We start from the raw sequence: 27,095 nt of genomic DNA, 5'->3' as shown, positions 1-27,095 counted from the left end.
TAGTTTTTATTGTTAATATATATTATTCCAGGATATGCAGTCTTTTATTGTAGCTACTTATGAATCTTGAACAATTCTGAGTATAGTATGAGCATATTTTAATTATTTTTTGTTTGTTTCTTGTAGAATTTTCTCTTTGACCTGAGGTTTCAAAATTCGGTGGTAATATTTTTTCCACATAGAATATCTTCTCTTTGAGATAGTGATCATTAGATTTTTTTTTTCTGTTTCTATTTTCCCCCTCATTTTTGTCTCTATAGGACATTTTTATTATTATTATTATTTCTTCCATTATTGTGTCAAGATTCTTTTTTTCTTCTTCAAGATTTTTTTTTTCTTCTCATAGCTTCTAGGTAGTTCAGTTATTCTAATGTTTTCTCTTCTTGATCTGGTTTCCAGATTTATTGTTTTTCTTTAATACCCTTCATATTCTCTTGTATTTTTTTTCATTCTTTACATTTTTTTGGTTATTTCTTGTTCTTTAACTTCACCAGCTTCTCCTTGTCCAATTCCAATTTTCAAAAATTTACATTCTTTAAAAAAAAAAAAATCCGTGGATCTCCTTTTCTGATTGGTTAACTTTCTCCCCCCCTCACAATAATTTTTTTTTTTCTTTTATGGCTCTTTTTCTTCATTTTAAGTTTTTTCCTTACTCTCTCTAATTTGACTTTTGACTTTTTCATTTTTATAAATTCTTTCTGGAGAGGTGTCCATTTATCATTACTCTTTAGGGAAGAAGAGGCTTTTTTTTTTTTTTTTTACTTCACTATTAAACTCTGAAGATAAATATCTGGTCTTCCCTATTTTCATATTCTCATAATAAGTTTCTATGATTGAGTTATTTATTCTTCACCTGTTCATTATTATCATTTTAATTCAGTCTATTAACCTAAGCATCTCTAAGTCTGATGTGCAGGGGATTATGCCTCTAGCTTCTTCAGCTCTGACCTGTAACCCCAAACCAAAACCTTTACCCTGCTGCTAGTATCCACAGTTCAGGAGCATCCCTGACCCACTGCTTTTACAGTCATTACATGTGTTTTCTACTTCCTGTCCAGGACCATGTCTCTGCAGCACAACTGGCCTTGGTATTTCTAATCAAGAAAAGTTTCTTCAGTCTTTAATGACTCAGACCCCTAATAACTCAGAAAAGTTCCTATGGTTCAGATTGAGGCAACTCAGGGCTGTTTCTGTGGATTTAACCTGGAGGTGCTTATAGTTCACACTGGTTAAATCTCATTTTGGGTCCTTTCTTTGGGACTTCTTAGGTTATCCCAAGAAGTTTCCTGTTTTGTTCCAAGTCTTATTTGTTTTTACCAGTCTATGTTTGATTAAGTACAGTTTTGTTCTGTTTGTGGAAGAAATGTGTAGAGCTTGAATTTTTTTACTTATTCTGCCATTTCACCAAAATTGTCAGAAGCACATACTTTAGATGCACACTTATGTTAGGCAAACAAATGTTTCTTTTTCAAGAGAAATTTATCATATGATTGTTGGGATAGGGATATTAATCATATTTGCCTATACCTTAAAAAGAGAGGAGCAAACAATGTAATCATTTGGTTGCTACTATATGCAACTTCTCTCTTTCCTCATCACCCAATTCGGCTCCCAATTATACAAATACATTAAAAATGTTAATAAAGTCTCTGAAATCTTCCAGGGCTGGGGTTCCACACTCAGGAAAAAAAAATTTAAAAATTAAATAATGAAATCAACTGTCTTGGGTCTAGGGTTAAATGAAGACAATGTTTAAATGAAAATAAATTCTTATATTGGGTAAAGAAGGGGAAAACAAAGACATATTAGCTAGGGACAAAAGATTCTGAGAGGTTAATGGTGTTGAAGCAATAAAATAATCACAGATGGAGTCAGAATCAAGATGACAGAGCAAAACAAAAAAGTTGCCTAAACTGTCCCCAGCTTCCCTCAGAAACAACATTACAGAACATCTCTAAACAGATTTTGGAGTGACAGGACCTACAGAAAGGTAAAATTATTTTTCAGCTTACAATAACTTAGAAAGAATTTAGGAAAGTGCAGTCTGGCACATATGGCAAATTGCAAGGTTGTAGGATATTAAATATATCTACATAAATCATTGACATTTCTATATATTCCCAACAAAGCCTAGCAGCAAAAAAAAGGAAAATTCCATTTAACACGATTGTAGACAATATAAAATATTTGCCAATAAAAACATAAGAACTACATGAACATAGAACATTTTTCACAGAAAGTCAGACCTAAACAGTCACAAAAAAGGAGTGTTAGTGGATCAAAGTGTAAAATAAAGCTTAGAAGGAGGTAAAAAATCTGGGAAACAAATGAATTGTCACTTTCTGACAAAGGCTTAGTTTCTCAAATATATAAATATCTGAATCAAATTTATACAAATATATGTCATTTCCCACTTGACAAAGGTCAATAATATGAGCAGGTAATTTTGAAATAAAGAAATTAAAGCTACCTATACTTCTAAGGAAAAAAAAAAAAGGTTGATTATAAAAATGTAAATTAAAACTTTACTGGAGTACCATCTCATACTTATCATGAGATAAATGTAAACTGATTAATGTTTCAGATATGGAAAAATTGGAAGACTAATAATGCATTGTTGGTAGAGTTATGATCTGAAAAAAACATTCTAAGAGAGCAATTTGTAACTATGCCCAAAGTAAACTCAAACTATCTTTTGATCCAGCAATATCAAATTCCAAAGAGAATATAAGAAGGGAAAGAACCTATATGTTCAAAATAATTTATACCAACTCTTTTTTTGGTGGCAACTAACTGAAAACTGAGAAGGTGCCCATCAATTAGGGAATGGCTAAACAAGATATGGTGTGTGCATATAACAGTATAGTATTGTTCTACAAGAAATAATGAGCAGGCAGATTTAAGGAAAATCTTGAAAGACTTACATGAGCTGATGCTGAGTGAAGGGAGCAGAAGCAGAATATTGTACATTCTGTCTTGATCAACTATGGTAGAGTTGGCTTTTTCCAGCAACATAAGAATCAATGAAAATTCCAAAAATCTTATTATGAATAATGCTGAAAACATCCAGAGAAAGAATTATGCAGTCTTAAAAATCAAAGATACTATTTTCACCTTTTCTCTTTTTGTTTTTTGCCTTTTATTCTGAGTCTTCTTTCACAAGATGGAACATGTGGAAATACATTTAACATCAATGTACATGTATTTTGCATATCAGATTGCTTGCTGTCTTGGTGATGGTACAGGGATAAGAGAGAGGGACAAAAATTTGGAGCTCAAAATCTTACAAAGATAAATATTGAAAACTATATATGGATTTTAGAAAATAATAAAGTACTATTATATTTAATAAGTTAAAATAAGAAGGAATGCTTTCAAGTGAAAAAAAGATTTTCAATCAATTCTTTGAAACAGATAGATGGAGAAAGAGAGAAAGAGAGAGAGACAGAGATAGAGATTTGATAATTTAGGAGAGACTGAAAAAAATCACATAAGAGTAAGTAAGAGTCATAATATAATGGATAAATATCAATGATATTTGAACCATTTTCAGAAGAAGAAATACAAATTATTAACAACTCCATGAAAATATTCTTTAGTATTTATAAGAGAAATGTAAATTAAAACATATCTAAAAAATTTACCATGTGATCATCAAATTGTCAAAGATAACTGATATTATAAATAGTTAATTGTAAAGTCCAAACTAGCTCCCTGGAGGCTTCAGGAACAGCTGAAGCCTGGATAAGTAAAAGTTCTTAGTCTTTAGGGGTAGAAGTGAAGGAGAAGACAAACTGCCATGAGGCTCACCACCAACCTTTCTTCTCCTGGTACTGTGACAAAGAGCAGTTCTCTCACCTTTCTCACCTCACCCTCTAATCCTTACCTACAATTCTCTTAACCTAAACATTGAGCCAGCATTAACTGTAAGAAGAACAATTCCAAACATGTGCTAATAGAGTCATTGTCCAATAGGTAATTAGCCTTAAGCGCTCCATTGTCTGATTCAAGTGCACCTATTCAAAGTTTCAGCCCTTTACAATTAATATTGGTACTGAATGAATAGTAGAAATATAGACACACTAATATAGCATTAGTGTTCCATAAATTAGTACAACCTTCTAGAAATCTACTTGTAATTTTGTGAGAAAAGTAAGTAAGCTGTTTTGACCTTTTGATCTAGAAATAATATTAAGTAGTATGTTCTCCAAGAATTAAATGGTCGAATGACTACATCATACATAGCAGAACAGTCACAGCAGCACTTAATGTAGGAAAAAAGTGCAATCATTAAAGTCTGTGATATGAATTTAATATAGTGTTATTAGGGAGTATATAATAATGGATGGTTTTGAAAGAAAATATATGAGATATTAAAGAATGAAGAAAAAAACAACTGAATTCTCAACATTTTAATTAATAGTCTAAGTTATAGGAAATATATAAGGGAATACAATTTCCATTTGATAGAAAGGAGAAAACTCTGAATGTGAAACATAATTTACTGTCCTCATCAAAGTAAAACATGTTTTGATTATCTATCGATATACATATATATATATATATATATATATATATATATATATATGTATACACACACGTATATATATATATATATATATGTATACACACACACATATATATATATATGTATACACACATATGTATATATATATATTACATGAAAAGTTTCATTGACAGAGATGGTTTATTTATTCATTTTTAATTAATTTATTTATTTTAACACATATTCTTTTTTTTATTATATTTTTTAATAATATTATCCCTTGTATTCATTTTTCCAAATTATCCCCCCCTCCCTCTACTCCCTCCCCCCGATGACAGGCAGTCCCATACATTTTACATGTGTTACAATATAACCTAGATACAATACATGTGTGTAAATACCATTTTCTTGTTGCACAATAAGCATTAGATTCCTAAGGTACATGTAACCTGGGCAGACAGATATTAGTGCTAACAATTTACATTCACTTCCCAGTGTTCCTTCTCTGGGTGTAGCTACCTCTGTCCATCACTGATCAACTGGAAGTGAGTTGGCTCTTCTTTATGTTGAAGATTTCCACTTCCATCAGAATACATTCTCATACAGTATTGTTGTTGAAGTGTATAGTGATCTTCTGGTTCTGCTCATTTCACTCAGCATCAGTTGATGTAAGTCTCTCCAAGCCTCTCTGTATTCCTCCTGCTGGTCATTTCTTACAGAGCAATACAATTCCATAACCTTCATATACCATAATTTACCCAACCATTCACCAACTGATGGACATCTATTCATCTTCTAGTTTCTAGCTACAACAAAAAGAGCTGCCACAAACATTTTGGCACATACAGGTCTCTTTCCACTCTTTAGTATTTCTTTGGGATAAAAGCCCAGTAGTACTACTGCTGGGTCAAAAGGTATACACAAAACTGGGTCAGTTTCTTATAAATTAGGGTCAGTTCTCTATATTTGGAAATGAGACCTTTGTCAGAACCTTTGCTTTTAAAAATATTTTCCCAATTTGTTACTTCCCTTCTAATCTTTTTTGCATTAGTATTATTTGTACAGAAACTTTTTAGTTTGATGTAATCAAAATCTTCTATTTTGTGATCAGTAATGATCTCTAGTTCTCCTCTGGTCATAAATTCCTTCCTCCTCCACAAGTCTGAGAGGTAGACTATCCTCTGTTCCTCTAATCTATTTATTATCTCCCTCTTTATCCTAAATCATGGACCCATTTTGATCTTATCTTGGTATATGGTGTTAAGTGTGGATCTATATCTAATTTCTGCCATATTAATTTCCAGTTATCCCAACAGTTTTTTCCAAATAATGAATTTTTATCCCTAATGTTGGTATCTTTGGGTTTGTCAAAGATTAGATTGCTATAGATGTACCCTTTTTTGTCCTTTGTATCTAATCTGTTCCACTGATCTACCGGTCTATTTCTTAGCCAATACCAAATGGTTTTGGTGACTACTGCTATATAATATAGCTTTAGATAAGGTACACTTAGACCACCTTCCTCTGAGTTTTTTTTTTTTTTTTCATTAGTTCCCTTGCAATTCTCCACCTTTTATTCTTCCATATGAATTTTGTTGTTATTTTTTCTAGGTCATTGAAATAGTTTCTTGGGAGTCTGATTGGTATAGCACTAAATAGATTAGTTTGGGGAGTATTGTCATCTTTATTATATTCGTTCGGCCAATCCAAGAGCACTGAATGTCTTTCCAATTATTTAAATCTGACTTTATTTTTGTGGCAAGTGTTTTGTAATTTTTCTCATATAATTCCTGACTTTTCTTTGGTAGATGGATTCCCAAATACTTTATACTCTCAACATTTGTTTGGAATGGAATTTCTCTTTGTATCTCTTGCTGTTGCATTTTGTTAGTGATATATAAAAATACTGAGGATTTATGTGGATTTATTTTGTATCCTGCCACTTTGCTGAAATTTTGAATTATTTCTAATAGGTTTTTAGCAGAGTCTTTGGGGTTCTCTAAGTATACCATCATGTCATCTGCAAAGAGTGATAGTTTGATTTTCTTATTTCCTACTCTAATTCCTTGAATCTCTTTCTCGGCTCTTATTGCCGAGGCTAGCGTTTCTAGTACTATATTGAATAGTAATGGTGATAGTGGGCAACCTTGTTTCACTCCTGATCTTACTGGGAAAGGTTGCAGTTTATTTCTATTGCATATTATGCTTACTGATGGTCGTAAATATATGCTCCTAATTATTCTAAGGAATAGTCAATTTATTGCTATACTCTCAAGTGTTTTTAGTAGGAATGGATGTTGAATTTTACTAAATGCTTTTTCTGCATCTATTGAGATGATCATATGGTTTTTATTAATTTGATTATTAATATGGTCAATTATACTAATAGTTTTCCTAATATTAAACCAGCCCTGCATTCCTGGAATAAATCCTACTTGATCATAGTGTATTATCCTGGAGATGATTTTCTGAAGTCTTTTTGCCAATATCCTATTTAAGATTTTAGCATCAATATTCATTAAGGAAATTGGTCTATAATTTTCTTTCTCAGTTTTCGATCGACCAGGTTTAGGTATCAGTACCATGTCTGTGTCATAAAAGGAATTTGGTAGGACTCCTTCATCCCCTATTTTTTCAAATAATTTATATAACATTGGGGCTAATTGTTCTTTAAATGTTTGGTAGAATTCACATGTGAATCCATCTGGTCCTGGGGATTTTTTCCTGCGGAGTTGATTAATAGCTTCTTCTATTTCTTTTTCTGAAATGGGACTATTTAAGCAATTTATCTCCTCCTCTGTTAATCTAGGGAGCCTATATTTTTGGAGGAAGTCATCCATTTCACTTAAGTTATCAAATTTATTGGCATAAAGTTGGGCAAAGTAACTCCTTATTATTTCTCTAATTTCCTCTTCATTGGTGGAAAGATCCCCCTTTTCATTTGTAAGACTAACAATTTGATTTTCCTCTTTCTTTTTTCTGATCAAATTTACCAAAGGTTTATCTATTTTATTGGCTTTTCCATAAAACCAACTCTTGGTTTTATTTATTAATTCAATAGTTTATTTTACTTTCAATATTATTGATTTCTCCTTTTAATTTTTGTATTTCAAGTTTAATTTTTGGTTGGGGATTTTTAATTTGGTCTTTTTCTAGCTTTTTAAGTTGCAGGCCCAATTCGTTAATTTTCTCTTTCTTCAAATAAGCCTCTAAAGTTATAAAATTTCCCCTTATTAATGCTTTAGCTGCATCCCACAGATTTTGGTATGATGTCTCATCATTGTCATTATCTTGGGTGAAATTATTAATTGTTTCTATAATTTGCTGTTTCACCCAGTCATTCTTTAAGAAGAGATTGTTCATTTTCCAATTACTTTTTGGTCTATTTACCCCTAACTTTTTACTGAATGTAGCTTTTATTGCATTGTGATCTGAGAAGAAGGCATTTATTATTTCTGCCTTCCTACATTTAATTTTGAGATCTTTATGTCCTAGTATATGGTCAATTTTTGTATAGGATCCATGAACTGCTGAGAAGAAAGAATATTCCTTTCTATTGCCATTCAGTTTTCTCCAAAGGTCTATCATACCTCGTTTTTCTAATGTTCTGTTTACTTTTTTAATTTCTTTCTTATTTGTTTTGTGGTTTGATTTGTCTAAATCTGAGAGTGCAAGGTTGAGATCTCCCACTATTATAGTTTTACTGTTTATTTCTTCTTGCAATTCTCTTAACTTTTCCTTTAGAAAGTTAGATGCTATATCACTTGGTGAATATATGTTTAGTATTGATATGGCTTCATTATTTATGCTAACTTTCAGCAGGATATAGTTTCCTTCTTACCTTTTACCTTTACTCTGTATGTATCTCCCTGCTTTAAGTGTGTTTCCTGCAGACAACATATTGTAGGGATCTGATTTTTGATCCAATCTGCTATCCGTCTCCGTTTGATGGGAGCGTTCATCCCATTCACATTTATAGTTAAAATTACTAATTCTGTATTTCCTGCCATCATATTATCCCCAGATTATGCTTTTTCCCTTGACCCCCCTGATCCCCTTCCCCGATATTTAATTTATAGACCCTCCTTGTGACGCACAGCCCTCCCTTTTTTTAGTATCCCTCCCCCTTCCCTCCAAATCCCTTCACTTATTCTCCTTTTCCTTTTCCCTTTTCCTCTCCCCCCTTTTAATGAGGTGAGAGAAAATTCTCTGAAAAACAAATATGTCAATTATTTACTCTTTGAGCCTCTTCTGATGAGAGTACAATTCACACAATGATTCTCCCCTTACTAAATTCCCTCAGATATGGTGTATTTTCTATGCCTCATCCTGGAATGTAGTTTCCCTCTTTTTATCATTCCTTCCCCTTTTTCTGAAACGACCTCCTTCCCTTTACTACACCCCCCCTTTTTTTCTTTTATATCAGTAAAATCAAATTATCCATGAGTACTTTTTATATACCCACAACAGAGTTACAGTTATCAAGGGTTCTGTGTATCCTTTTCTGTTTCTCTTCAGTCTTGTCGATGTAGATCAAATTTTTTGTTTAAGTCTGCTTTTTTTTTTTAGAAACATATAGAATTACTCTATTTCATTGAATGACCATCTTCTTCCATGGAAAAAGATGCTAAACTTAGCTGGGTAGTTTATTCTTGGTTGCAATCCTTGATCTTTTGCCTTTTGGAATATCAGGTTCCAGGCCCTTCTATCTTTTAATGTGCAGGCAGCCAGATCTTGTGTGACCCTTATTGTGGCACTTTGGTATTTAAATTGTTTTTTTCTAGCTGCTTGCAGGATTTTCTCCTTTGTGTGGTAATTCTGCAGTTTAGCCACAATATTCCGTGGTGTTCTTTTTTTAGGGTCTATTTCAGGAGTTCGATGAATTCTTTCAACATCTACTTTCCCCTCTGTTTCTATTATCTCTGGACAGTTCTCTTTGATAATTTCCTGTAAAATAGAATCTAGGCTCTTTTTTTGGTCATAGTTTTCTGGAAGTCCAATAATCCGCAGATTATCTCTCCTAGATCTATTTTCCAGGTCTATAGATTTTCCCAGTAAGTATTTGACGTTGTTCTCCAGCTTCTCATTTTTTTTGTTTTGTTTGACTGATTCTTGGGTTCTCTGTGAATCATTGATTTCTATTTGTTCCATCCTGACTTTTAAGCAGTTATTTTCTTCTTTCACAGTTTTTAGTTCTTTTTGTAAATGCCCAATTTCGTTTTTAAATGAATTATTTTGCTCTATTGAATTTTTTTCCATTTCCCTGATTTTTTTTGAGAATTATTTTCTTTTTCCAATTCAGAAATTCTATTTTTGAGTTTCACAGCCTTCAGCTGAGCTAGGCAATGTTTGAAAAGAAACTAAAGTTAGAAAGGGGATAGCACTGCACAAAGAGGAAAAAGAGGGTAAAATAAGGAAAATTGCATGTCATCAACAGGCAATGTAAACCTATTATAACTGAGGGAAAGAAGAGAGGGGATGGGCATTGTGTGAATCTTACTTTCATCAGATTTGGCTCTAAAAGAAAATATTAGACATATTTGGTTTCACAGAGAAACTTATCTCACCTTATAGGGAACTGGGAAGGAAAAGGGAGAAAAAAGGGAAAGTCTAATAGAAAAGAAAACAGAAGAATTAGGGGGAAAGTATAAAAAAAAGGGAAGGGCGTCTGAAGGGGAGGACTATTTGAGGGAGGTGCTCATCAGAAGCAAAATACTGGGGAGGAAAGAAAGGGAAAAGGAAAGAGAAAAGTCTAACTTAGAGTAAGTAAGATGGCAGGAAATACAGAATTGATTTTAACTGTGAATGTGAATGAAATGAACTCTCCCATAAAACAGAAATGGATAGTTGAATTAAAAGCCAGAATGCTACAATATGTTGTTTACCAGAAACATATTTAAAGCATAGTGATACATACAGAGTTTAGGCAAAGGGCTGGAGAAGAATTTATTATGCTTCAGGTGAAATAGAAAAAAAAAAAAAAAAAAAAGAGTAGCAAGCCTGAACTCAGATCCAGTAAAATGAAAGATATATTTAATTAAAAGAGATAAAGAAGGAAACTATATTTCACTAAAGGCTACCATACATAATGAAGTGATAGCAATACCAAACATATATGCACCAAGTGGCATAACATCCAAATTCCTAGAGGAGAAGTTAAGAGAGATAAAAGAAGAAATAAACAGCAGAAGTACACTTATAGGACATCTCAACCTTGCTCTGTGGGAACTATATAAATCCAGCCACAAAATAAATAAGAAAGAAGTTAGAGAGGTAAACAGAATTTTAGAAAAGTTAGGTAAGAAAGCTCTTTGGAGAAAATTCAATGGAGACAGAAATGAGTTTACTTTTTTCTCAATGGGCCATGGAACCCATATAAAAATTGACCATATTTTAGGGCATGAGGACTTCAAAATCAAATGCAGAAAGGCAGAAACCATAAATGCAATTTTTTCACATCATGATGCAATAAAAATCACATGCAATATAAGGCTAGGAAAAAATAGACCAAAAATTAATTGGAAATTAAATATCTAATTCTAAAGAATACATGGGTAAAACAACAAATCATACACAGAATCATCAACTTTGTCCAAGAGAATGACAATAATGAGACAACATACCAAAATGTGTGAGATACAGCCAAAGTCGTTATAAAAGGTAATTTTTACATTTCTAGATATTTGCTTGCATAAAATAGATGATCAATGAATTAGGCTCACAACTGAAAAAGCTAGGAAAAAATTAAAAACCCTCAACTACATATCAGATTTGAAATTCTGAAAATAAAAAGAAGATTAATAAAATTAAAAATAAGACTATTGAATTAATAAATGAAACTAAGAATGGATTTTATGAAAAAAAAACAAAAAACAAAACATATAAGTCTTTAGTTGATTTGATTAGAAAAAGGAAAGAAGAAAATCAAATTGCTAGTCTCAAAAATGAAAAGGGAGAACTTTCCACCAATGAACGAAAAATTAGAGCAATAAATAGTAGTTATTTTGCCCAAATATATGCCAATAATTTTAAAATCCAAATGAAATGGAGGAATAGCTAGACCAGGTTAACAGAAGATGAAGTAAATTATTTAAATAGTTTCATTAAAAAAAAAAAGAAATAGAACAAGCTATTAATCAACTCCCTAAGAAAAAATCTCCAGGGCCAGATGGATTTGCATGTTAATTCTACCAAACATTAAAAGCACAATTAATTCCAACAGTATATAAATTATTTTTAAAAATTGAGAAAGAAGGACTCCTACAAAATTCCTTTTTATGATACAGATATGATACTAATAACTAAACCATGTAGGATGAAAACAGAGAAAGAAAATTATAAACCAATTTCTCTCATGAATATTGATACAAACATCTTAAATAACATGTTAACAATGATATTACAGAATGTTATTACCAGGACCAAGTAGTATTTATACAAGGAATGCAAAGTTGGTTCAATATTAGGAAAACCATTATCATAATCAACAATGTCAATAAATAACTAATAAAATCATATAATTATATCAGTATATTCATAAAAAGCATTTGATAAAATCCAGCACCCATTCTTATCAAAAACACTAGAAAGTATAGGAAAAAATAGTTTTCCTTAAAATGATCAGTAGCATCTATTTAAAACCACAACACTATATGTAAATTACAATCATTACCCATAAGAATAGGGGTAAAACCACATTGCCCATTATCACTGTTACTATTCAATATTGTATTAGAAATGTTTGCTTTGGCAATAAGAGAAGAAAAAGAGAGTAAAGAATTATAGTAGGTAATGAGGAAAGGAAATTATCACTCTTTGCTGCTGGAACTCTGTCTTCCCAGAAATCAGTCAGAGTCAGGATCACCAAAAATCTTTATTCTTGGTCTCTTGAGCTCACCGTCAGAGGATTAGATCTAGTAATCTCCACACCACCTTCCTCTCTCAACCTCCAAGAGAGAATGCCTCAATTTCCTCCTCCTACTCCACCCACACACGTCACTTCCCCCTCTTTGTCTCACCAATCAAATCAACACAGAACAGCAGGGGAGGGTCAACCTTCAAACAAGTTAATAGGGAACTGTTCAATTGGCAATTAGTCTCATGTGCTCCATTATCCAAGTGCATTTGCTCAGTTCTAGCCCTTTACATCTCCCGCTTTCTTTTCTTTAGAACACAGGTGGTCATGCCATCCCTGACTTTTCAGGGAGATGAGAACCCCAAAAAGGAGGTAATCACGCCACCCTGACTTCTCAGGAGGGGAGATGAAAGCACTAAAAAGGAGATAATCATGCCCTCCTTGATATCTCAGGAAGGGAGATGAAAAGCACCAAAGGGAAGTAGAGATTGCTAGCGGGTTTCTGGGTAGAAGAGTCTTATTCGAGACAAGTATGCATAAACCCATCAGCATGGGAGTTATTGCACAAACACATAGCAATAACACAGAGGCTATTAGTGATGACTCTCCCCACAGTAAGTGCAGGCTCGAGGCAGTATAACAAACATGAATTGTACATGCAAGTAGTGATATAACAAACAATATAAATCAACGTGGTTTTGTAAAAGATTTACAGAAGTCCTAGAAGGAGGGTATGTAAACATCAGTCACACATACACCTTATTCAGCAACCAAGAGATAGTCCAAAACCAATCTAATATCCATTGCTTCACATGTTAGGGAATACAATTATCCCCACAAGTTTTTGAAGTCCTGCAACATTCTTTTTGTATGTTAGAGAATCCAATGATCCCTACAGGTTTTTAAAGTCCCACAACAGTCTTTTTGTATGTTAGGGAAACCAATGATCCCTACAGGTTTTGAAGTTCTACAACAGTCTTATAATCCCTCAGAGAATCCAATGATTCCTGAGAACTTTCAAGTCCAACAATTTTTGATGTCCATGAGTCAAACGCCATAACTGCCAGGTTCTTTCAGTGGTGGGCACAGTCAGCAATGGAACCACCCGATGTTTCTTGGGTCTTCTCCTTCATTTCAAGGGTCTGCTCTGTCTCCAATGGACAAGGTGAATATGGCTCGTTGGCACTTATCTGATTCCTTCTCCATTTGTGGAGATACAAGCAAACCCTCTCCCCAAGTAGTTAACCTATCTGGTCCCTTCCATTCACCACTTTCTGGGTTTCTCCACATGACCTGGTGATTATCTAAAGACAGTGGAGCTGCTCACACTGGACACTGTCCTTCCGGTGGGTTATAAAACCTGTCTGCTTGAGCCAGTGCATCTTTGTCAAAAATTTAAAAAATAAGGGGTATAGAGAACTAAATTTAGAAATTCTCTAGGTTACCCGTGGCTCCCCCTTTCTTTTGTTTTTGGAGGAGTGTCTTAATATCTCTGTTTCTTTTCTCTACTATTGCCTGGCCTTGAGAATCAAATGGTTTGCCAGTGGTATGTAAAATCTTATATTGTGCACAAAAGTTTGCAAAATGTTTAGAAGTATATGCAGGTCCATTGTCTGTTTTTATTGCTTGTAGCACACCCATAATTGCAAATGCTTGTATAAGGAATTCAGTGACCATTCGGGCTGTTGGAGTATTGGCCAACATGGTTAGAAGGCTATCTGCCTTTGAATTACCATCAAAAATAGGACCTGGAAGTCCACTGTGGGAGTGGACATGCAAAATATAAATCTACCTGGATGATTTATCACTCACTCTTGAAGTTCCTTAAAGAGCTGATATATATTGGAGGCTACAAATTTTATTTGGGCTGTGTCAATTCTTTGTACCACACCTACTGAATAGGCCAAATCATATATTATATTTATGTCTCCTGCATAATAAGCAACAGCTAGAATAATTGCATACAATTCATTCTGCTGAGTGGACTGAAAAGGAGTTCTGATTATTCTCTTTATAATTAAGTCACGAGAGTATACAGCACAAATATTATGTTTGGACGCATCTGTAAAGATAGTTGGTCCTTTAAGAGGAACTTTAGAAACCTTTTCTTCAAGAATCCATCGCCAATTATGTAACAGTCTGGTTATCTTTAATGTAGACTCATGTGTAAAATTTGGAGCCATGGCTAATAAAATTTGCCACTCTTTGATGATTTCATAGCACACATTAACTTGTGCATTAGTATAAATGGTGTATATCTTGTCAGGTCTTATCCCAGATAATTGTACTGCACGCTTAAGTGGTCTTTAATAAAATTCTAGCTACAAGCACTGGGTAAGGAATAAGGTTTTGTTCTGGTTGTGCTGGGAGGTTCACCCACTATATCATACTGTCTCCTTGATGAAGGACTACTGTGGGTGCCTCTTGTGTAGCAAAAACTGATATTTCCAAGGGTTTTTGAGTGTTTCTTTCAACCACATTGGATAAAGCCAGTTCAACTTATCGCAAAGCCTCTTGAGTTTCTTTTGTAAGCTGGCGTGGTGAATTTAAAGCACTGTCTCCCCTTAAAATGTCATATAATGGTTGCAATTGACAGGCAGTCAAGCCTAGCACGGGATGCATCCATTGGATATCTCCTTTCAGTTTCTAGAAGTCATTTAAGGTGTTTAGCTTCTCTGTTCTTAAGGAGAGCTTTTTTTTTTTTTTTTTTTTTTTTTTTTTTTTTTTTTTTTTTTACTGTAAGCACCTTAGGATATAGTTCATATTCTAAATATTGAAAAGGAGCATGTCTTTAAATCTTTTCTGAAGCTATGAGCAATTTATAATTCCTTAGTGTTTCTATGTTTTTTGGTAGACATGCTTCTAGCATTTTTTCTTCAAATGCACATCCCAATATATCATCCATGTAATGTAATAGCATTACTTTTGGAAATGCTTTTCTTACTGGAGTAAGAGCAGCAGCAACATACATTTGACACATAGTAGGGCTGTTTTTCATTCCCTGTGGCAAAACTGTCCATTCATATCTTTTATGAGGCTCAGCTAAGTTAATGCTGAGCACTGAAAAGGCAAATCTTTTCATATCCTCCTTATCTAGAGGGATAGAATAGAAACAATCCTTAATGTCTATAACCCACAGAGGCCATTCTCTAGGCAACTGAGTAGGAGATGGAAGTCCAGGTTGAAGATTTCCCATAGTTTCCATCTGTTCATTTACCTTTCTTAAATCAGTCAACATCCTCCATTTTCCAGATTTCTTTTTTACAAATACTGGGGGAATTCCAAGGACATAGAGAAGGTTGTAAGTATCCTTGGTCAAGTTGTTCCTGTACTATGTCTAATAAGGCCTGAATTTTATCACTACCTAAGGGCCACTGTTCTATCCACACTGGTATATCAGTTTTCCATTGGATAGGAACAGGTGAAAGTGTTGGCAGGCCTTCAACAGCAGCCCTGCCTAAAAAACTGAAGTACTTATTTTTATCCCTAATTGTTGTAAAATGTCTCTTACCCACAGAGTGATGGGGATTTTTTCAACTATAAAGGGAGTAAAAACTCCTTTTTCACCTTCAAATATCCATCTTAAAGGGGTAGAACTAACTTCAGCTGCTATTGATTCTTCTACTCCAGACATGTAGGTGTCTGCCTTAATCTTTGGCTAGTGACTGGGCCAGTTGTCATCTCTAATGATTGTGCAATCTGCACCTGTGTCTTTCTAATAATATGCCATTTATATAGATGGTGAGCATAGGTCAGTCAGCTGTCACAGCTGCTGTTCAGGTTTTCTGCTTGGAGTCAGAACGTGGGTGACTGTCATCAGATTGCTTATTAGGGGGCTGTATCAATAAACCTGATGCTACTACTTCCCCTGGTTTATAAGTCACACATTGTCTACCTGTGTTAGTGACTGGGATATTATCTACACATTTCCCAGTTTCCCACATCAGTGTATGAATGAACACTGTCTTGTAAGTACTCTCAGGAGGTGAAATGGTCAAGCCTACTGTCCCTGGAGACAAGGGATCCATAGGATGGAGAGGAACAGGTTTCACCTCTCCAGGGGGTATCTCAGTTGTCCCAGCTACATACAACTCTATCCTCCCTAATTGTAGTCCCTTTCTTCCATCATGTTGCTTCCTGGCTGACTGATTGTGTAATCCCTTTCTCCCATCAGATGGCTTCCTGGCTGATTGGTCATGTCTGGGTATTGGACTTGGAGGCACTCTCTGGGTGTGGCATCGGCTGCCATCATGCCCCAAGTGTTTTTTGCCTGGGGCCTTGGAGCTGGGCCCCTCATCCTGTTTCCCTGAATCAGCCTATACTCTGATGCCCAATGAAGTCCTCTGTTGCATTTTGGACATGGGGTTTTGGGTCTTGTTCTCCCAACCTGTTTTCTCACTCTGTCTCTATGCCAACATTGAGCTTTCAGATGGCCTACTTTACCACATTGAAAGCACTGACGAGTCTCTCTGGAAGTCCCTCACCAAAAGGTACCCCATTTTCCCATTTGGAGATCTTGGGAAGTCTGCACCATAGCCTTGCTACAAAAGGTATTTGTGCCCACTGTGGCACAGCGTCTTATGATCTCCTCTAAAGGAGCATCCCTACGTAGTCCTAGTATAATCCTTCTACAAACCTCATTGGCATTTTCTTTAGCAAGTTTCCTTACCAAAGTGTTTGTTACTATATTTTCACCATTAGTCTGTATGATAGCTGTGTGCAAACGTGTCACAAAATTAGCAAAGGGTTCATTTGGTCCTTTAAGAATTTTTGTGACGGTATCACCCTTGTCATTTTTACTGGTGAGAGAAGCCCATGCTTTGATAGCAGCAGCACCATTTTGCTCAAATGCTGTTATGGAGTAATTAATCTATACTGAAGCTTCTTCATAAGAACCTACACCTGTTAGTAAGTCACAGGCGATTGAAGTATTAACTCCACTTTGACTATTTTGTTGGACTTGAATCCTATAGAGCTCACTATATTCAGAAAGCCACAAGTTTTGTCCAGGTTCTAAGCATACCTTTGCAATGGCTTTCCAGTCACTAGGGGTTAAGACTTTATAAGCCAAATTCTGTAGTAACATTTTAACATAAGCTGATGTAGCCCCATAGAGAGTGCAAGAGTGCAAGCTTTTTTCAGGTCTTTAAGGATGTCCATATCAAAAGGAGTGTATCTTCTACTTTCTTGGTCTGCAGAATTATACTGTTGAATCATGGGAAAAATTTGAAGTTTGAAATCATTATCTATTTCTTTTCTATTTTGAGCCGCTTGAAAAAATCCCTTTTTGTAATTTAGTTATAAGAGTTGGTGATTGCTGGGGGGGAGGTGCTGATGATATCACCACCCCTCCCACTCCTCCTCCTCCCTCCATCCCTGAAGGTGGAGTTGATATGGGCCTGTCAATAATCAGCTCCTAGGCAGGGTTGAAGTTTCTTCAAGAGAATCAGAGTCATCACACCCTAATTCCTCATTTAAATCCCCTTGCCCTTGGGCAATATCTTTATCTTTCTTCTTTTCCTCACACTTCCTCCTCTGTTCATTTTTAAAACTTTTCCTTCTCCTACAACTTGCCCTATAGTTTAAGTCTAATTGAACTACATTGTATATATAAAATACCTCTGGGGAAATTGAACAAGGCTCATTTTTGGTGTAAAATTCTTTCAGTTGAAGTCCCACTAGCTTCCAGTTATCTATATTTAGTTTTTGTTTTTCCTCTAAGAACCAAGGGGAAGTGTGTTTTAATGTGCCCAAGAGTTTATCAATTTGTACCCAGGTTACAAGTAAACTCTTCTCCTCAATTATCTTAATTATACTCTCTATAGCACTACCCCTGGGGGAGGCTGGAGCTGGGGTTGGAGCAGAGTCAGCTGAGGTTGAGGGAATGTCTATAGCTAACAACTGCCCCATTTCAGCTATAAGAGATTGCTGGTTTAGCCCTTAACAAGGTAAGTTCCTTATTTGTCTATTAGAATACTTACCTAATCTCCTGGTCACAGGAGGACTTCAGTGCAGATAGGGTGCCTGGTCCACATTGGATACCAAATGCTGGAACTCTGTCTTCCCAGAAATCAGTCAGAGTCAGGATCACCAAAAATCTTTATTCTTGGTCTCTGGAGCTCACCGTCAGAGGATTAGATCTAGTAATCTCCATACCACCTTCCTCTCTCAACCGCCATGAGAGAATGTCTCAATTTCCTTCTTTTACTCCACCCACACACGTCACTTCCCCCTCTTTGTCTCACCAATCAAGTCAACACAGAACAGCTGGGGAGAGTCAGCCTTCAATCGTGTTAATAGAGAAGGATCCAAATGGCAATTAGTCTCATGTGCTCCATTATCCAAGTTCATTTGCTCAGTTCTAGCCCTTTACACTTTGCAGATGACATGATGGTATTTAAAAAAAAAAAATACTATTAATAATTCCTAATTTAGCAAAGTTTCAGGATACAAAAGAAATCCACATAGATAATTAACATTTTTATATATTACCAATAAACTTCAGAAAGAAGAAATATAAAGAGAAATTTCATCCAAAACAACTGTCGATAGTAAAAAATATTTGGGAATCTCTCTTCCAAGGGAAAGTTATGAATTATATGAACACAACTACAAAACACTTTCCACATAAATAAAGTCAGATCTAATCTGTTGGAAAAATATGTGTTCATGGGTAGGCCTTTAAGAGTCCAATGATCTGCTTCCAAGTTATCAACAAACCTTGCTTCTTTATTAACCTAACTATGTGTTACATATGCTTCCCTTTGGGTGGGGAAAACTTTTTTCTTAGTATTTGCCCCATATTAGTTGAAAAATGAAAATGACTAGTTTACTCATTTCCTGGTCGTAGGGACTTCTCCACTGAACTTACGACCATGTCACTCGAACTGCTGAGTGTAGGGCCTCATGTGCAGACCCTCAAAATATAGTGTATTTCATTCAGTGCCTCATGTTCAGATGCCAAAATGTAACGTTCAGGCTAGCTTTCTGGAGGTCCTTAGGATGAGAGTTGGTCTCAGCAGGATAAACACCACAAGAATGGTCAGGAATAGAATCTAGAGTCTTTGTTCTGGTCCCATCTCGATCTTAGTGCAGGAGGCACAACAGCCACCATGACGCTGGTCAAAGATAGAATGTCTATCTTCTACTCCTTCTTAGCCCTTATATAACTTATTTTAATTGCATCATTACAGCATACTGATTATGTGTGAACTAGAGAACCATTATCTTATCAGTTCCACTGAGTTAACACCTTGTTTCATGTATACATCTCCAGAGTTCAGGCTCTTTACATAGGCCAAGTGAATAAAATAAAAATGACAAAACTACCTAAATTAATCTACTTCTTTAGTCCCATACCAATCAAACTCTCAAGAAATTAGTTTACATATCTAAGAAAAATAGTAACAAAATAAATCTGGAAGATTAAAAGATAAAGAATTTCAAGGGAATTAGTGAAAAATGCTAATTGTAGAGGGCTGCAGAGGCACCAGGAGGATAGTCAAAATTGGAATGTCAAATTTCCAATACTCTCAGCCCTTATATTATTTAGTATAATTACATCACTATAGCATACTGAATATGTGTGAATTAGAGAACCATTATATCACCATGTTAAGTACTAAGTATATGTATACTAAAGAATCATCATCTCATCAATTCCACCGAGTTAACAACTTATTGTAAGTGTCCTTGTTTAGAGTCTGGTTCTCGAGAGTTCTCGCTCTCTACAGCTAATGAAAGTGCCCTAGATTCATTAAAATAAGTTAGTATTAATTAAGAAATAGAGTAGTTGATCAGTGGAATAAGTTAAGATCACAGGATAAAATGTGCAATAACTATAGCAATCTAGTGTTTGACAAACCCAAAGACCCCAGCTTTTGGGATAAGAACTCACTATTTGACAAAAAATGCTGGGGAAATTGGAAACTAGTATGGAAGAAATTAGAGCTGAACCCACACCTAAAACCACATACCAACATAAAATCTAAATGGGTTCATGATGTAGAAATAAAGAGTGATATTATAAGCAAATTAGAAAAAAATATGGGATAGTTTACTTCTGTGAAGGAAGGAATTTGTGTCCAAAGAATAACTGGAAATCATAATTGAACACCAGATAGATAATTTTGATTATATTAAGTTAAAATGTTTTTGCACAAACAAAACTAATGAAGATAAGATTAGAAAGGAGGCAATTAATTGGGAAATCATTTTTATATTTAAGGGTTTTGATGAAGGGCTCATTTCTAAAATGTACAGATAATTGACTGAAATTTATAAGAATTCAAGCCATTCTCCAATTGATATGATCAAAAAATATGGACAGACAATTTTCAAATGAAGAAATTAGAACCATTTATAATCATATGAGAAGGTGCTCTAAATCACTATTGATCAGAAAAATGCAAATTCAGACAACTCTAAGATACCACTACACATCTCTCAGATTAGCTAACATGACAGGAAAAGACAAGGACAAATATTGGAGGGGATGTGTAAAAACTGGGACACTAATAAATTGTTGGCAGAATTGTTAAGGGATCCAGCCATTCTGGAGAGCAATTTGGAACTATGGTCAAAAAATTATCAAACTGTGCACCATCTTTTGACTTAGCAGTGTTTCTATTAGGTCTATATCCTAAAGAGACCTTTCCTTCCTTTAAGATTATTGATGCCAGTTCTAATGATCTAATTATGAAGTCATCGATATCCAGAGAAAGGACAGTAGGAATTGAATGTGGATCACATTTTTTTGTTAATTAATTTTTATTAAACTTGTTTGTTTGTTAACATTAAAAAAATAAAAACAACATCTTTTTGTTGTTTGCTTGCATTTTTCTTATTTACTTTCTTTTTTTATCTGTTTTTTGTGTAGCAAGGGAATTGTATAAATATGTTTATACATATTGGATTTAACATATACTTTAACATGTTTAACATATATTGGATTGCTTGCCATCTAGGGGAGGGAATAGGGGAAAGGAGGAAAAAAATCTGAAACTTAGGTATATGCAAGATTCAACGTTGTCAAATTATCCACTCATATGTTTTGAAAATAAAAAGCTTTAAAAACTCAAGAATCCTACTTAGCTGAAAGCAGTTTAGAGATGCTTCATAACTGCTGTAAGAGATTTACTTGAGTTGGTTATAGCTCTTTGATCTTCAAAAAGTATACAGACGCTCATGGATGCAGCCATCTTCATCTTATATCATTCATATATTATTTACCTTAATCTCTTCCTTCATCCTTGCCTCACATGATGATATTATTTTGTAACTTAGCAAGAATAACTCTTCTACCTGTTAAAAGAATTTCATCCTGTGTCCTTCAACAAAGTTTTCCTTCTGACACTCCTATTCTTTCAATTATATTCAATCTCACCCTACTGCTTATAAATGTATCCATGTACCTTGTATTCTGAAAACATACTCACTTGATTCTTCTATCCCTATTAATTATGTCCTGTATTTTTTCTATCTTCTATATTTTCTGTAGCAAAAAAAAAAAAACATTAAAAGGCTACAACTAATAGTGTCCTCTACTTCTCAACTCTATATTTCTTCTTTCTTCATAACCCTTTACAAATTTCAAATTATCATTCTTTATATAATATCTTTTATTTTTCAAAATATATGCAAAGATAGTTTTCAACATTCATCCTTGCAAAGCTTTGTGTTTCAAACTTTTCTCCCTCTCTCTATAAGTTCTCCATCCCCTACATAGCAAGTAATCCTTTATAGATGAAACATGTGCAATTCTTCAAAACATATTTCCACATTCATCTGTCAAAGGGGAAAAAATGAGAATTAAAAAAAAAAACAAGCAAGCAAAAACAATAGCAACAAAAATGTGAAAATATCATGTTGTGATCCACATTCCTTTCCTATAGTCCTTTCTTTAGATGCAGATGAATCTCTCCATCATAAGAATGATTCCATTGTTGAAAAGAGTCAAGTCTGTTGCAATTGATCATCACATAATCTTATTATTGCTTTGTACAATATTTCTTGGTTCTGTTCACTTCATTTAGCATCAGATCATGTAAGTCTTTACTTTCTGAAATCAGCCTGATGATCCTTTCATATAGAACAATAATATTCATTACATTCATATACCATAACTTATTCAGCCATTCTCCAATTGATGAGCATCCACTCAGTTTCCAGTTACTTGCCACTGCAAAAAATGCAGCTACAAACACTTTTGCACATGTGGGACCTTTTCCCTTTTTTGATCTCTGTGGGATACAGACCCTGTGGAGACACTTCTGCATCAAAGGGTATGCTTAATTTGTTATCCCTCTGGGTATAGTTTCCAAATTGCTCTCCATAATGGTTGGACCAGTTCACAATTCCAACACCAATGTACTTGTGTCCCAGTTTTCCCATATCCCCTCCAACATTCATCATTATCTTTTCTTGTCATCTTAGCTAATCTGAGGGGTGTGTAGTGGTACCTTAGAGTTGTCTTTCAAATATCTCATACTACATGTATTTTAGGTAGATTAAATATACATATTCAAATATTAACTCCTAACCTGTACTTAAATTCTTGGAACTCTCAACTTCCCTATTACTTCAGACAACAAAACTTTTCCCCCTTTTCATTATGTTCATAATCTAGGTGCCATCCTCAACTCTTTACTAGTTCTTACTCCCTATTTCTAGTATTTTGCTGAGTAGTGTTGATTTCACCTCAAACATCTTATAAAAAGATTCCCTTTTGTCCTTTGATCCTGCTACTATTCTGCTGCAAGTCCACATTAACTAAGAGTAGTGTTATTGTAATAGGTTTGTTGAAGACAAGATGATGGCTGACAAATAATAGCATGCTTCCTCTCCTCTCTCTCCACTTTAATCTATCTTTTTTTAGTTATAATAATGATTTTCCTAATATGTAAGTCTGATCAAATTACTTCCATTACTCAATAAATTCCAGTGGTTGTATACCATCTCCAGAGTCAAATGCAAAATTTGTTCTTTGGCATTGAAAACCCTTCATAACCTAGTTTCTTGCAGCTTTTCAGTCTTTTCATACTTTACTTTTGATCTTAATACTATGCACTTTAATACAAAGACACTGGAGTCCTTGATGGTTCATAAACAACAATAAACCATCTCAGTTCTTGACATCTTATTTGACAATTCTCAAGATCACAATGTTTTGTTTTGTTTTGTTTTGTTTTTCCTTTCTCATCTCTACTCTCTCTGGTTTCCTTTGAGGTTCAACTAAAATCCAGTCTTTATAAACAAGTCTTTACCAATCCCCCTTAATTCTACTACATTTTTTGTTAATTATTTTGTATTAAACTTGTTTGTACACATTAAAAAATATTATCTCTCTCATGTATTTGTGAGCTCCTTGATACAGGGATTATTTATTGTTTCTTTTTTTTTCTGTCCTCAATTCTTTGTATTGACTGACCATAGTACATAGTAGACACTTACTTACTACTTGTTATTTATTGACTGATTGAAATGGACAAAGGATCTCCTAGAAGGCAAGAGTAAAAAAAAAGAGAGACAGACAGATAGAAGACAGAGGCAAAAACAGAGACAGAACTAGAGAGAGACAGAGACACATGCACACAGAGTAAGAATTAAAGAAAAAGGGGAGAAATATGCAGACACAACTAAATGACTGAACAACTGTAACAAATATATATATATATATATACATATATATAATATCCTTACACATATTTGTATATACATATATTAATATGTACTTTTATGTATATATGTACTACACATGTTATATATGTATACTCATACATGCTCACACATCTGTTTGTTTATTTATGTACTCGTATATTATTATGTTTGTACATTTTATTTCCTCTAAATGAATGAAAATTCCTTAAGGGAAAGACTGTTCATTTTCATCTTGTTATTGGAAATGCTCAGCATTGACCAGGTGTTTGACAAATGATTGTTGATATACTAATTAATTGATACTGAATTGGTTGTTGATAGTCTCATTCAATGAATTACATAATTATTAGTAGTTTCTATAAGAAAGACCTTGTTCTTGCTTCTAAGGACACAAAGATTGCCTCTTAAAGCTCTTCTAGCCTGAGGTCAGGGCATTGGTGATGTAATATAGAAATTGTTTTTAGGAAAATTATACTGACAGCTGTACTGTTTCAGTTATACTGAAAGTAGAATTGTGGGAAGAGAGCTAGCTCTGAAGCAGGCCAAAGAGAGATTGTTGCAGAAACAATTATTAGTTGATCAAATGCTTGATTTGAAAGATAGTGACAAGACTAGTAATGCAGGGGCAGACATGAATTATTGTGAATTGTGAGGTTAGAGATAAGCTTAAGGATTCTTTGCTTCTTGAAACAATTCTTACAATTCAATATTTTTACAGTTAACGGACTTTTTAATAAAAATGAAATAATTTAAATTACTTTCATGGCTACATAATCAAGAAAAAGGGACATGATAACTATTCTTTCTCTTGGTTAGATATGTAGTATATGTTATAATATATTTTGAATTTTGTGAAATTCTTTGAAAATTCAAAATTTTACTTTGTTTTTCCTTCAAAATATAAACATAACTTATCAAAGTTTTTTTTTAATTTTCTTTTGAAATTTCCATACCAAATAAATAAATATTTAAAGACTTCAGTGATTGTGATATATACAGAGACTATTTTTTGTTTGTTTGTTTCTACCCTTATCTAGGGAATAGAAGATTTGTCAAATTTATTCTAAAATAATAGTAACTCACTTTATATGACACTAAGGTTTTCAAAATATTTTGTACACAACAATCTATGAGACAGATGTTATAGGTATTATAATTTGCTTTTGCAGAGAAAAATGAATGTCTGAAGTGATATGTCTTTCTTATTTCCATCCAGGTGGCAAATATCTGAGGTGAGATCCAAATACTTTTTCAAGTCTCATGGTATATCCATTATGCCATCAAACTTTCTAATGGCATAATGTCTTTGTTGTGGATATGGGTTCTCATCAGTATCATCTTATATTTAAATGCTATCCCTCTGGCATTTTTACAATGACACTTTTTATTCATTTATCCAATATAGAATAGGAACAGTTAAGAAGAACCTATTTTAACTGTAGTTTTAAGGGTTGGTTGATTAAAAGTCTTATACCTTCAGACAAAAGCTATGTAGTTTGAGGGGAAGGGAAATAGGTAAGAGAAGGGTCAGCTATACTGAGTGGAAACATACATATGCATTATCCTTTCCTAAAAAAAATATCTAAAGAAGATTAGGAAAAAGGATAAAGGAACTAGATCTAGAAATGACTAGAATTACAGAAGGCAATCATTCTAACATTTTTATTTTGCACATGAAGAAACTGATGCTCTGGGAATTTACTTGTTAAAGGTCACCCATTAAATGGCAGATTTAAATTCAGGTCACCTAACTCCAGATCTCAGTTTCATTTCATTGTATCACTTTCTTTCCTAATGAAAAACAGGTTGGCTTTTAAATAGTTCATATCTATCACTGTGCATAACTAATAATATCTTCTGAAAAATGAAATGGAATTGTATATACAAACTGCCTTTGGCTTTTGGGTGTAGAAGTTTAAAGGTAAGAATAAATGATCAAAACTGAGCTATATGATCATTTCCTTCACTATGTAGTGAGCTTAAAACATCTTATGATACAGAAAAATAGTAAAAAGAAAGTGGAACTGTGCAACTTTATATCAAGGATATATAACCAGAAGCAAGAGATTATTCCAACAGATGTGTTTAATATGAAGCATAATTCTAACCAGTCTTAATGCATTCAGTTCCCATTTCAACCTGCTAAGAGCTTATTTCTTATACTTTTCTTCTGAAATCTATCACTTTACATATGTCTTTAAATAAATGTGTCTAGAAGAAAGGAAGCCCTTAGCTCCTTTGCCTAAAGTGGCTACTATAAATTGAAAAGAGACTATTTCCTCATCTGTGACAGAAAGAGCTTAAAGGACTATTTTGGGGGAAGTATAGTAAATGTCTAGTCATTTTTAAGTTAATGACAAAAGATACTAATTATCAACAAAATAAAAAAAAAGTTGATACTTGAGCTTAAGCCTTCTCTTTTAGAGAAAAATTTGAATCATATTTTTAAATTCCTTGAAAAAATTGAAACCATCCTAGAAACTCAAGTGGCTTACTAAGACAATGGCTGTGGACACAGCTTTCTGGTGTCTTCTATTTTATACAGATATATGTGTATGTGCATACATGTATGTGCATTTATATGTGCAAAATAATGGTACAAGAAAATTGTATGAATACAATGTGTATGCATGTATGTGTATCTGTGCATATGCACAGACACATGTATACACATGTATAGTCACAAATTCTTTTGCCAGGTTTCTGAGCAGTGCCTTATCATGGGCTCACTGAATTACTGTTTTTTCTTTTTTGGTATTTACCTCACTCAGAATATTGATTTCTTTTTATCTTCTTCTATTAGAATGTAAACTCCTTGGGGGCAAGGACTGACTTTTTTTTTTTTCCTTTTATATATGTATTCATCAAAGTGCTTGGTACAAAATATAGCAAATATTTAATAAATCCTTCTTAACTGACTGACTTCTTCAACTACTTTTAAGTATTTTTTTTTGTAAAGTGTTACATTTCTCTTTCAGGAAGAATTGTCATCATTAAAGTTCCTCCCATCTCAGGGTGATTGTCTTTTCAAGTCCATTTGTAGATGCTTCTATAGCCATATGCTTATAACCACCA

This window comes from Sminthopsis crassicaudata, chromosome 3 (assembly GCF_048593235.1).
Source record: "Sminthopsis crassicaudata isolate SCR6 chromosome 3, ASM4859323v1, whole genome shotgun sequence".
Classification (NCBI taxonomy): domain Eukaryota; kingdom Metazoa; phylum Chordata; class Mammalia; order Dasyuromorphia; family Dasyuridae; genus Sminthopsis; species Sminthopsis crassicaudata.
The sequence above is the reverse complement of the archived record's forward strand: the minus strand, read 5'-3'. Positions refer to the sequence as shown.